This window comes from Stegostoma tigrinum, chromosome 28, assembly GCF_030684315.1.
Source record: "Stegostoma tigrinum isolate sSteTig4 chromosome 28, sSteTig4.hap1, whole genome shotgun sequence".
In the NCBI taxonomy this organism is placed as follows: Eukaryota; Metazoa; Chordata; class Chondrichthyes; order Orectolobiformes; family Stegostomatidae; genus Stegostoma; species Stegostoma tigrinum.
The window spans coordinates 14,655,639-14,667,786 of NC_081381.1; the positions used below are offsets into that span (position 1 = coordinate 14,655,639).

General features: G+C 42.6%; 1 protein-coding gene across 8 annotated transcripts in view; it reads right to left on the reverse strand.

The window, feature by feature from the left end:
- The window catches only part of pik3cd (phosphatidylinositol-4,5-bisphosphate 3-kinase, catalytic subunit delta), a 216,924-nt gene that overhangs the window by 179,658 nt on the left and 25,118 nt on the right, over positions 1-12,148 (reverse strand). Inside the window, exon 3 of one of the 8 annotated variants that reach the window (XM_059655626.1) lies at positions 3,198-3,353. The exons of the other annotated variants lie outside the window; for them this stretch is intronic. The gene's annotated coding sequence lies outside the window, so the exon portion shown is untranslated. The remainder of the gene's footprint in view (positions 1-3,197; positions 3,354-12,148) is intronic. 8 annotated transcript variants of the gene reach the window in all.

The window sequence follows — 12,148 nt, forward strand, 5'->3', positions numbered from 1 at the left end:
ACTACCTAACCTACCCATCCATGAACACTATGGGCAATTTAGCATGGCCCATCCACCTAGCCTGCACATCCTTGGAGTGCGGGAGGAAACCGGAGCACCCGGAGGAAACACCCACAGGCACAGGGAGAACTTCCACACAGCCAGCCACCCCTGTGAGGAATATATCCTCTCAAGTGGAGACTGTCCAGGGAAATTTATAAAGAAACCCCAGGGCTAGACTCAGGCAGCCGTGGCTTCACGCCACAATCTTGACCAAATCTACGCTTAAATCCTGAGAAAATAAGGACAATGTGCTACCATTGGCTGGCCCAGCGATTATTGGACGGTTAACAGGTAGCTACATTGCTGTGGGTCTGGAGCCACAGGTACGCGAGACTGGGTAAGGGTGGCAGATTTCCCTTCCCTAAAGGACATCTGTGAAACCAATGGGTTTCTCCCCAACAACTGGCAGTGATTTCACCATCATAGGCTTAATTCCTGAACGTCATTGAATTCAAATTTCTATTTGGTACGGTGATTCACTGTATAAAACATAACACATGCTTCAGAGCTCACAGTCATACAGCCATAAAGGTTTACTCTACAGAAAAGGGCTGTTCAGACCATCACATCTGAACCAATCAAAAAAAAACCCACCAAATTAATCCAACTTCATTTTCTAGCACTTGGCTCATAGCCTGACATGCCTTGACATCACAAGGGCACATCTAAATCAAGATCAAGCCGCCAATACCTTACCAGATCATAGGACTGTTCTCTCATTACACAGAGACAAGTGGTGGTGGTTTAACTGAGGGTCACCACGCCTCAGGCAAGGGGACAGGTTGAGGAGGAGAGCCCCTCATGGTAACCTCAGCCAATGCAGGGACTGAACCCACGCTGCTAGCATCGCACTGCTTCACAAACCCAACGGCCAGACAACTGAGGTAATCTGGCTCCCGCACATCTATAAACTAAAGATGTGGGACATACATACAGCGCATTGTTAAATATCTCCATGTCACAGTGAAAAGAGAGACTCTTGTTTGTCATTACGGGCAATAACCATCGACAAGTGGACTGGGCAGTAATGAAGAAAGTAGACCATGAGAAAAGTTTTGAAATGTTATTTGTGCTACAGTGTGGCAGGATGTGGGTTTGTACACAAGAATCCCCAACAATACAGTGACTCTCGATCAAAGTCTGTGGATTGACAGTGGCTGGCCCCTTCCAGGAAAAGTGTGGAAGGGAAAGATTAGTTAACCCAAATGTAGCTACAGTATAGCAGTAGTCTCACACAAAGCTGCTTGATTTGACTTTGGCTTGATGAGGGGGCATAGCGGAGGTCAGAACCATGGGAGGGTCTGAAGAGATTTACTAATATAGAAATGAGGAGATGAGGCAGAGAGAACGATGAAGGAAATTCCAGAGCACAGGAACGCACAAGTTCGACAGTCAAAATCAGTGAGGGAGCAAGGTAGAAAGAGATGTCAAGATTCTCAAGTTACAGAGGAAGATCTATAAAGTGGTAGGTGGGAAAGCCAGGAAGTGATTTGGAAAATAAAATCAAAGATCAGATTCTTGATCTCAATTCACTAACGCTTAGGAAAAAAAACAGGGAGGATACAATCTTGCAGTATTATCACCACATAGTTAGTGTTTTAGCAACCTGGGTTTGAAACTCACCGTACCAAATAGAAATTTGAATTCAATGACGTTCAGGAATTAAGCCTATGATGATGAAATCACTGCCAGTTGTTGGGGAGAAACCCATTTGTTTCACAGATGTCCTTTAGGGAAGGGAAATCTGCCACCCTTACCCAGTCTCGCGTACCTGTGGCTCCAGACACACAGCAATGTAGGTGTCTGTTAACCGCCCAATAATCGCTGGGCCAGCCAAGCAGACCCACATCATGTGAACGAGTTTTTTGAAGAGCAATGGGATGCAATAACACAGGAGCAGTGCGTGGATGAGTTCAGGGCTGTTAACCAATATCTTGTTGGAATTATAATTAACATTTGTTGAGGCACAAATTTGCTAGGAAAATATTTTAAAAATTCAAAACTCATTGCATCTTGTGAATCGAAAATAAATGACAGGATTAGTGGTTTATAATAAATAAACCACTTAGGCTACAAAAGCCTTAATTTCCAAGCACTGACATGCAGCTGGCATCACTTCAACTCCTTTATAAAGTACCACCTGAGGCTTGCATTCTCCATTTAATCATTTCTGAGCTGCCACGTTCTCTCTTGAGAGGTCTCCATGTACTGTAACAGAATGTTGTGCAGTTTGTCAGCGTTAATCCAAGTTGGAGAGGTTTTACTTTAGCCCCCATTTAAACACTTGAACGATAGAGGCTCTAGGCCAATAAGGCACTAGGCTGATAATATACTACTGCACCTTGGCAGATCCACATGTGATGAGCAAGAAGCATTCAATACCATTGGACAACAACTTTACAGATTATTCCACACAAGTTTGAGCAATCCTGAAAATCATGTAAAGAGAAAGAGTTTGCATGGATACAGTACCTTTCGACATCACCAGATTTTCATTCAGTAAGCGAATAAATTCAGTATGAATTCAGAAAGAGAATCAAGGGCTATCGGGAAGAGACAGTAAGGTGGAATTAACCATTGTTAGATCAGCCATGATCCCATTGAATGGTGGAGTAAACTGCATGGCCTAATTCTCCTCCTGCACCTTATGGCTTTATTGTCAAGCAATCTTCAAGAATTTTATATCCAATATTTATTGGATAAATATTGATTTAACCAATAAATCAGCTACGGAGCATAGTCATTATTGAAGCAGGATGTATAGCAGCCATTTTGCAGATAGCCAGCAATAAGCCGCTTTAGGGATGTTGTTGGATGCTCTTGGAAATAGCAACTCGCCAATAATCCGAGTAATTCAAGTTACTCACATTCAGCATTCTTTCACGGAAATATTATTTCAAAACAACTTCACAATCCCTGGAGCTGGCCATTCAGCCCATCAGGTCCACAGCAACCCTCTGAAGAGTATCCTACCCTATCCCTGTAAGCCTGCATTGCGCATAACTAACAGACCTAATCTACACATACCTGAATACCACAGGCAATTTAGCATGGCCAATCCACCTAAAGTGCACATCTTTGGACTAAGAAAGGAAACCTGAGCAATCCCGCAAAGACACAAGGAAAATGCTCAAATTCCACAGAGTCACCCAAACCTGGCATTGAACCTGGGCCCCTGGCTCTGTGAGGCAGCAGTGCTAACCACTGAGCCACCGTGCCAGATATTATGTACGATAATTCCAACTGGGAGATTTGATGTTTCCTTTCTTCGCTACGTCAGCTTGGAGTGGAATGGGAAATCCTTGAAGGAGCTGTAAAAGGGACATGGACACATGGTTAGCAGAAACATGGCTCTCAATGCTTTTAAAAAGCAATAAACTTTAATCAAATCAGATATCGAGTTTCCAATTCAGTGGGACTTGTGGAATAAGCCTTATGAGGAAATACTGGTCAGATCTTTACCATCCTTACTGGGTCTTGTCGGCATGTCATTCCAGACCCACACCAATGTGGCTGACTCTTAAATGGCCCAGCCAGTGACACCAGCATCAAAGAAATATGAAAAAACAGTATCAAAAACACATAGAGGGTAGAAGAGTTATCTTTTCCAGTCTTTGTGCTAATGTAGTCACTGAAAGAGTTTGAAATTAGTCAAATATTTCAACCATATTTGCACTTATTATCCAACTTGAGACGAAGAGTGACTATGATTTTGGATGCAATGTTATGAACAGTTACATGGAATTCTCTCAAATGATAAGATAAACTACTCAGAAATTAAGATTTAACTGAAATACCAGTTTCTAGAACATGATTTCTTAGAGCCAAACAGCATTGAAACAGACCCTTCAGTCTAACTCATTTGCCCACAGTCCTGTTGCCAGCATTTGGTCCATATTCCTCTAAACCCTTCCTATTCACATACCCATCCAGATGCCTTTTAAATGCTGTAACTGTACCAGCCTTCACCACCATCTCTGGCAGCTCATTCCATAAGTGTCTGCACACAATGCCTCCAGAACAAATTCACGATTGCTGACATAATGGAAATTTATTGAAACAGTTCAACCGTGATGAACAGAAGTTGTAAAAGTTGCCAATGAGCCAAAGTGTATTTTTGCATCATAACATTAAAATTTTGGACGGACATTTTGCTTTTGAGGAAATATTTAGCCATATTTGGCTCCTCCAGGGAGAATTACAAAATAGCTCTCATTTTCTTTGGCAGAATCTAGGCTAGTATGAGACTGGATGAAGCTCCAGGACCAGATATTAGCTCTGTCCTATAATACACCACGTGGCAAATTTCACGTCACTGCTGGATTGTTACAGGAAGGCATTGAGTAAAGGCCAGCTACTTCCCAAAGTGGGTGGGATGTGGAGGTGGGGGTCATGAAAGGATAAGTGGAAATTGTCAGTGCACTCAGTCATTCTAGTCCTCTCTCATGGTTGCACAGAATTACTGGCAGAAGCCCGGAGCAAATCTCCAGCTGGGAAGTTGAGTCGGAGAGGTCAGGAGAAAGAGAGGGAATAACAAATCCAAAACGGACAAATCCCTTCACTATCAGTGTCCAGAAGACTCGCACTGCAGCCTCTCCTATACATCTCACAATGAAGACACATGGCAGGGCCTCCACTATATTCATTTTGAATCTGTCACAAATTCTCTGCCAGAGTAAAATCCATCACCAAACAAAACAGAATGTGAGTAGGAAAACCAGGCCAGCTGCAATCCTGTGCCTGTCATATGTTATGCTTTGCAAACTCATCAAGTGACACCTGCTAGATTCTCTACCCATAAGCGGCTCCGTTTCATAGTCTTAGCATTCTGCCTCCTCATCATAATGTGTCACAGCATTTCACTACTGCCCATCCCTAGTGGATCTTGAGAAGGTTCTAGTGAGTCAACTTAATTTCTCAACTACAAAGGAGTTGTCTTGCTGAGGGATATCAGAGAGTTGTCCTCATTGTATTGGCTCCAACAATAACATACAGACCAGACCATGGCATGCAATATGACCATGGAGCACATTAGTGAACCAGGCGGTTTTTACAACAATTCAATTGTGTTACAGTCACTATTACTGAGAGATTGATTTCTTTATTAAATTCTACGCTTATTTAATGAACTGAGTACAAATTCCCGAGCTGTTGTAATGGGGTTTGGACTCAAATCACAGGATCTCTAGCCCAGTCCTCTAGATTACTGGGTGATGAACAAAACCACAATGTCAACCTAGGCTAGAAACCAGCCTGAGAGCAACGTACACTATTATATCTGATGTTCTTCAGTCCGAGAAGGTTTCAGTAACACTCATGCCTTCCCCAGTACATAAATATATTTGGCTTCCATCTCATGGATATTGTGGATCTTCAAAAGATTGAAGCAATCCTTCATGTAAAGTAGCAAGATTGAATTAACTGTCAATGTTTACTGCCAGTTACATCATCGGGGTTCCCGGCACTTTGTGTTTCATTGGCAAACAAGAAACATTTGACTCATTACCATAATTCTGCCAATGTTAGGGTTAGGGTCCAAAGGCGACTTGGGTTGGCTGTAAAATAAATCACTAATCTCCAAACCGTGGAAACTACTGTGAGTTGTGAACACAGCCCAGTCCATCACACAAGTCAACCTTCCATCCATTGACTCCATCTATACTTCTTGCTGTCTCAGAAAGGCAGTCAACATGATCAAAGACCCCGCCCACCCCAATTATAACCTCCCTCAATCTCTTCTGTCAGGCAGAAGATACAAAAGCATAAACACATGTACCAACAGATTCAAGAACAGATTCTTCCCTGCTGTTATTAGGCTTTCTGTATTCTTCACTCTGTTCTGTTGCCCTGCAGTAGTGTTCTGCCTCTACTGCACACAAAACAAAACTTTTCACTCTACCTAGGTACATGTGACAATAATAAATCGAATCAAATCAATTTAACTCAGTCATGAATTTGAACACCCCTATCCCCACACACAGCAGCGCAGTGTCCTAATACATTGTCACACAAACTGTTTCCTCTGTGCACTGTCTGATTGTGGGAGCTGTGCCATTTGGACTATTCAACTTGGCATTTTATTCTGAATGATGCCAACAGCGAAACCATTATCACAGGAGGCAACCATTATTCCAGGAAGCTGCCTCCTCATAAGATGCAGCTAAGATTCTGCGCAAGAATCAGGAAGGTCCTTTACAAGTTTCTTTGGCCATCGGCGACTTTCAATTTTATTTTACAAAACAACAACTGTTCAGGTTTTAACATCTGAGGGGCAGTTTCAACAAACAAACTCAGCTATACGTACTACAGATTATCTGATTGTATTTTAACTTATTAATTAGGCTAGGTGGATTCGCCATGCTAAATTGCCCGTAGTGCCCAGGGATGTGTGGGCTGGGTGGGTTAAGTACGGGGAATTCAGGGTTATAGGGAGAGGGTAAGAGGGTGGGGCTGGACGGGATGCTCTTCAGGGGGTTGGTGTGGACTCAATGGGCTGAATGGCCTGTTTCCACACTGTAGGGATTCTATGGTTCTATGATGATTTCAAGGTTGTTCTTGTAGCAGAAAGCTCAATGAGGCTCTTAATATTTCTGGTGATGAGATTCCTTCCATCTCCCATCCCCAACCAACTCAAGCGGTTCCTCTGATTTTCCCCTCAAATTGCATATCCTCTAGTATACAGCCAGAGAGCTTTACAGGCCCTTCAACCCATCAAGTCTGTGCTGGTCATTATGCAGTTATCTATTCAGTCCCATTTCCCTAGCACTTGGCAATTCAAACGTTCATCTAAATACTACCTAAATGTTGTGAGAGAACTTGCAGTCGGTGGTGTTCCCATGGTGTACGTTGATTTGATTTTGATTTGATTTTCTTGACAGGTGCATTCAAGTACAAAGGGTTCAGGAGTACAGTGAATGTCGCCAATTTAGCAACAAATACCTAGGCATGGAATCTTAAGAATAAGGTAGAAAGCAAGAACAAACTTACAAGTTATACATTGCAGTAATTATATTATAACATAAAACATATTACATAAAGTTAAGAGTTACATATTGCAGACCTTCTTAGTTTTAAGTAGAAAATAAAGAAATAAAGCTAGCAGCTCAAACATTACAGTCTTTCTTAAGTGCATAGCCATGGTGGGATCGCACTTCAAGAAATCACCTCGAGACCAAAACTCCACTCTGAGGCCATGCTGGGCCTAGGGGCCACCATGTACCAAAGACCACCACACCAGGTCAAGAGACCACCCCGCCAGGCCAAGAGACCACCATACCAGGCCGAGAGACCAGCATGCCAGGCCGAGAGACTACTACACCAGGCTGAGACCACCATACCAGGCCGAGAGACCACCTTGCCAGGCCAAGAGACCACCTTGCCAGGCCAAGAGACCACCTTGCCAGGCCGAGAGACCAGCATGCCAGGCCAAGAGACCACCTTGCCAGGCCGAGAGACCCCTCACGAGGCCGAGATTTGTTACCTACCCTATCGCATCTTCATCATCCACAAGTGCCTTTTAAAAATTAAGTTCCTTCCTGTGCATCGAATACCTTTTGCCTTTTATTGTTGCATTTTTAATGAGTTGTAAGTTCTTTCTCTAATAGCTTGAAGTAAGGACATTGAACAACCTCGATCCATTCACGAGTGACAGTCAATTCATAGCCTGAAACTGGCGAGTTCAGCACATATAGGCTGGTGGATTCCAAGGGAGCTCACAAGGAAGCATGTTGTATAAAATGGAATTTTATGCAACACCGAAATGGGCACTTCTCTGCTCCAGCAATGGCTCAAATGCGTTGCTGAAGATCTTAAAAGCCTAATATTATCAAATGTCATGTCTCCCATCCTCTGTACAATGCTCTCCGATGTCTGAGCATCAAGATCCAAGAATCTCACCTGCCTGCATCTCCTGACCATCTTAACACTGTCACATTGGGGACTATCTTCCCCAGTCACCCCTGCTGCTTCCTGAACCACTTTCTGTGACACTGTACATGCAGGGCTCACACACCCAGTGAGGTTGGAACCACCTCAAAATACCAAGAGATAGAGATCAACACAAACAACAGTCAGACTCCAGACCTCATTTTCAGTGTATTAGGTTTGTACAATCACCACTGAAGGTAACCAACAGTTTCCCTGTCAATGTTGAAAAAGGACACACCCTGTTGAAGTTTCTTTCCTTCTATCAGTTATCAGGACATTTTGCAAGAATGCCAAAGTAAAGGGAAACAAATTGTATCTACTGTGTCAGAGAAGTGGTGATGGGTTAGGAAACAGGCTCTGATTAGTGTAGGTGTTGCCACAGAGATTGCTACAATAGCACTACCTCTACTAATCAAAGAATAATAGAGTACAGAGGAGACCCTTCAGCCCATTGAGTCAGCATTGCCAAAAACACACTACACCTGCCCTAATCCCACTTTCCCATACTAGGCCCATGACCTTGAATATTGTGACACTTCAAGTGCTCAAATCAAGTACTTTTCAAAGCTTGTGAGGTTTTCTGTCTCATCTATCCTCCTAGGCAGAATCCATTTGGCAACCAATCAGCACTATCCGCTCATACAGAATGCTTTTCTTTCCCTTTAATTTAGTATTTCTTGCACGTTGTCCTGATGAGTGCAAGATTATTGGTTTTGACAAAATGTATCTTTTTCCAGCAATATTGCAAGTGGCTAAATACAAATGGGCATAATAGTTGTGTAGAGTACTCATGAATTGGAAGGCAGAAAGCTAGAATTTGTTTGTAAAAATATTAAAAGGGGGAAGAGTTCCTTTAAGAGGTAAAGTGTTTTTCTGAGCTTGGAGGTTTATACAGAAATGTGCTTGAAAGCAGCTGAAGGGGCAATCAGTTCTGAAATGGAAACGTGTTTCAATTGGCTGTGTTATTGAAAATCTTGGGCTTGTTGAGATGTTTTGGCAACTAGCTGGAATCAGCCAATTAATTTAAACCAAGCACTTAGTGATTGAAAACGGATTAAATTTAAATTGGATGGCTTTCACAATCTTAGATCAATGCTATTATAAGAAACTTGAGATGTCATCCAAGTATATAGGCAGAGGATTTTTGAAAATGAGGAGAGAGCAAACCGTCATCTGAGGAATAAACACTGAGCTCTCAGAGAAATCTCTAAGCTCACTGAGAAAGCAGCGTCTATCCATAAAAAGTCCACGGCACTTCTAGCTAAAAGTCGTCGCAGAAGAATTCACAGAATTGACCGAAGGATCAGCAGAAAAAAAGCATTTATGAGAGACAGCGGACAAGGCAGAACATTCCGGAAGATATACCCTGTTTGTAAATTGACAGTCTAAGTTTTAATTTAGTTTTCTTTTTACTTGAGTTTATCTAAGTGGGACTTGTATTTATTGGAACAGCATACCATTAGAATTCTGTTCTGTTCAGGAATAGTTAGTAGTTAAGGGGGAATTGTTCAATTTGTTAGCAGTGCTGGTAATTTGTTCACTGTTAGAGTTAAATAAATAAATTGTTACTTGTTGCTTATAAAAGTGAATATCAGGGATTTTCTTTCATTTAACGACCCTGTTTTAACAGATCAGGTGAGGTGACGTGAGCTTCCGTGGGTGTTTTGGGTTGTATTATTAGAGGGGGACCTCTACTCCAGTTGTAACAGACTGGGGGCTTATGTTTCAATTTTAATTATTAGAGGGTTCTAACTTCCCTTCTTAACACTGTGGTTAAAACCACAGACTCAGCATTAACAAAGCCAAGGGAAATACGAAGTTTTAAATCCTATACATACTAGCTAATGTAAATGCTTATGATTACAAAGATCCTGTGGAGAACAGACCCAAACCAAGTGAGGAGATATGTATAAGATGTGTTAAGATCTGCCTATGTGCTTGATAGTTGCCTTTATAAATAGCCCATTGGTCTGGCAGGAGGCCTAGGAACACTGAGGGAAATTTGAGGGACTAATGAGGCTACATGAGAAGCATGCTGTCACAACATTATAGCATATTAACTCTAGTATGTTTTCCTCTATATCAAAACTCCTTTCTATAAGATCCAGTGTATATTTAACAGGATCAGGTTAAGATGGCTTAAATTGATAAGAAGAACTTTGTGCGCTCAGCACAGGCAACAGATGATACAGCCTGTCTACGGGTCACCTAAACACAGATTCCACAATTCTGTGACAAAAACAGAAATTGCTGGAAGAACTCAGCAGATCTGGCAGCATCTGTGGACAGAAATCAAAGTTCACATCTCAGTTCAAGTGAACATTCCACAATTCTGCTATGTAGTTGCAGGAAATTCCTCGAGGGGAGGGAAGGAAGAGGGGGGTAAAGGGGCTTGGAATTTAATGCATCCTAATCAAGTCCTATCCCTAGAGAACTGGTGAAGAGGTGATTTTAGCTCCCACCCTGCAGTCAGCAGTCCAACCTGAGATGGATGACAATTCTCTTGTGACCACAGCATCCACTTTGTGCTGTTGCTGACCAAAGAAAATGTATATCTTTCCAAGAAATAACAGTTGTAGAGCTCCAACATGAAGATGTAAAGATATTGAATTGGAAACAGAGCTCATAAATAGGCCATTTGGTCCATCAATGCCATGCTGACATTCATGTTCCCATCAAGCCTCGCCCCCTTCTCTTAGCGTCTAAATCTATCTCATGAATCCGTATTCCCTCAATAATATTTATGTCAACTCCCTGCGGGAATGAATTCCACACTCAGAACATTCTTTGGCTAAACTTGGTTATGAATTCCTGGACTTCTCAATCTAATATTAATAGTTTTCAGTTATGCTCTTCCTCACAAGTGAAAACTTACTTCCTGTATTGACACCATCAAAATCTTTCAGAATTTTCAACAGTGTTAGTAGGAACTTCTGGTGGTGGAGTCTGAGGTAGCAAGGTGTGGAGCTAGATGAACAAAGCAGGTCAAGCAGCATCAGAGGAGCAGGAAAGCTGACGTTTCAGGCCTAGGCCCTTCTTCAGAAAGGCAGAAAGAATTTTCAACACCTCTGTTTGGTTTCTCCATAGCCTTCCTTTAACAGAAAGGGATCCAAGATGTGGACCTTTGCTGATAGGTATACCTAAATATTCCTAGTGTGATGGTTGTAATCTTCTCAAACCCCTATCCAATGCTTTTATACTTATATGGCACTTGAACTGCAAGCAATAGTTTAAATTTTATCTCACAATTTCAAGACTCAAGAAGCTTGGCACCATTCAGGACAAAGCAACCTGCTTGATTGGCACCACATTCACGAGCATGCACTCCCTCCTCCACCACCGAAACTCAGTACCCTCTAAAAGATGCACTGCAGAAATTCACGAAAGATCCTCAGACAGCATCTTCCAAACGCACAACCACGTCTATCTAGAAGGACAAGGGCAGCGGATGCATGGGAACACTACCCTTTGCAAGTTCCCCTCCGAGCCACTTACCATCCTGATCTCATAGAATCCTACAGTGTGAAAGTAGACTACTGAGTTCACACCACTCCTCCAAACAGCATCCCGCCCCAACTCTATTCCTGTAGCCCTGCATTTTCATGGCCAGTCCACCTAGCGTGAACACTACAGGCAATTTAGGATGGCCAATGTACCTAATCTGCACATTTTTAGATAGTGGGAGGAAACCGGAGCACCCGCACAGGCATGAGGAGAATGTGCAAACTCCACACAGATAGTTGCCTGAGGCTGGAATTGAACCCAGGTCCCTGGCACTGTGAGGCAGCAGTGCTAACCACTGAGCCACCCAGCTTAGAAATACATCATTGTTCCTTCAGTGTTATTAGGTCAAAATCCTGGAGCTCCCATCCTAACAGGACTGTGAATATTGCTGCACTACACCAGTTTATGAAGGCAGCTTGATAGCACCTTCGCTAAGGCAGTTAACAATGGGGAGTAAGCGCTAGCCTCAGCCACCAATGCCTACGCCCTGGGAATTTTAAAAAAAATGTGCATGTGCACATTGACCACACTGTTTCTCAATCCAGGAACCAGATGGATTCTACTACTTCTCCTTTCTCTCTACCACTGCATGAAGTTATTACCTTCATGGAGCTACCAATCCATCCAGGTTTGCTGATGATACAGAAATAGATAAAAAGTCATGTTGTAATGTGGA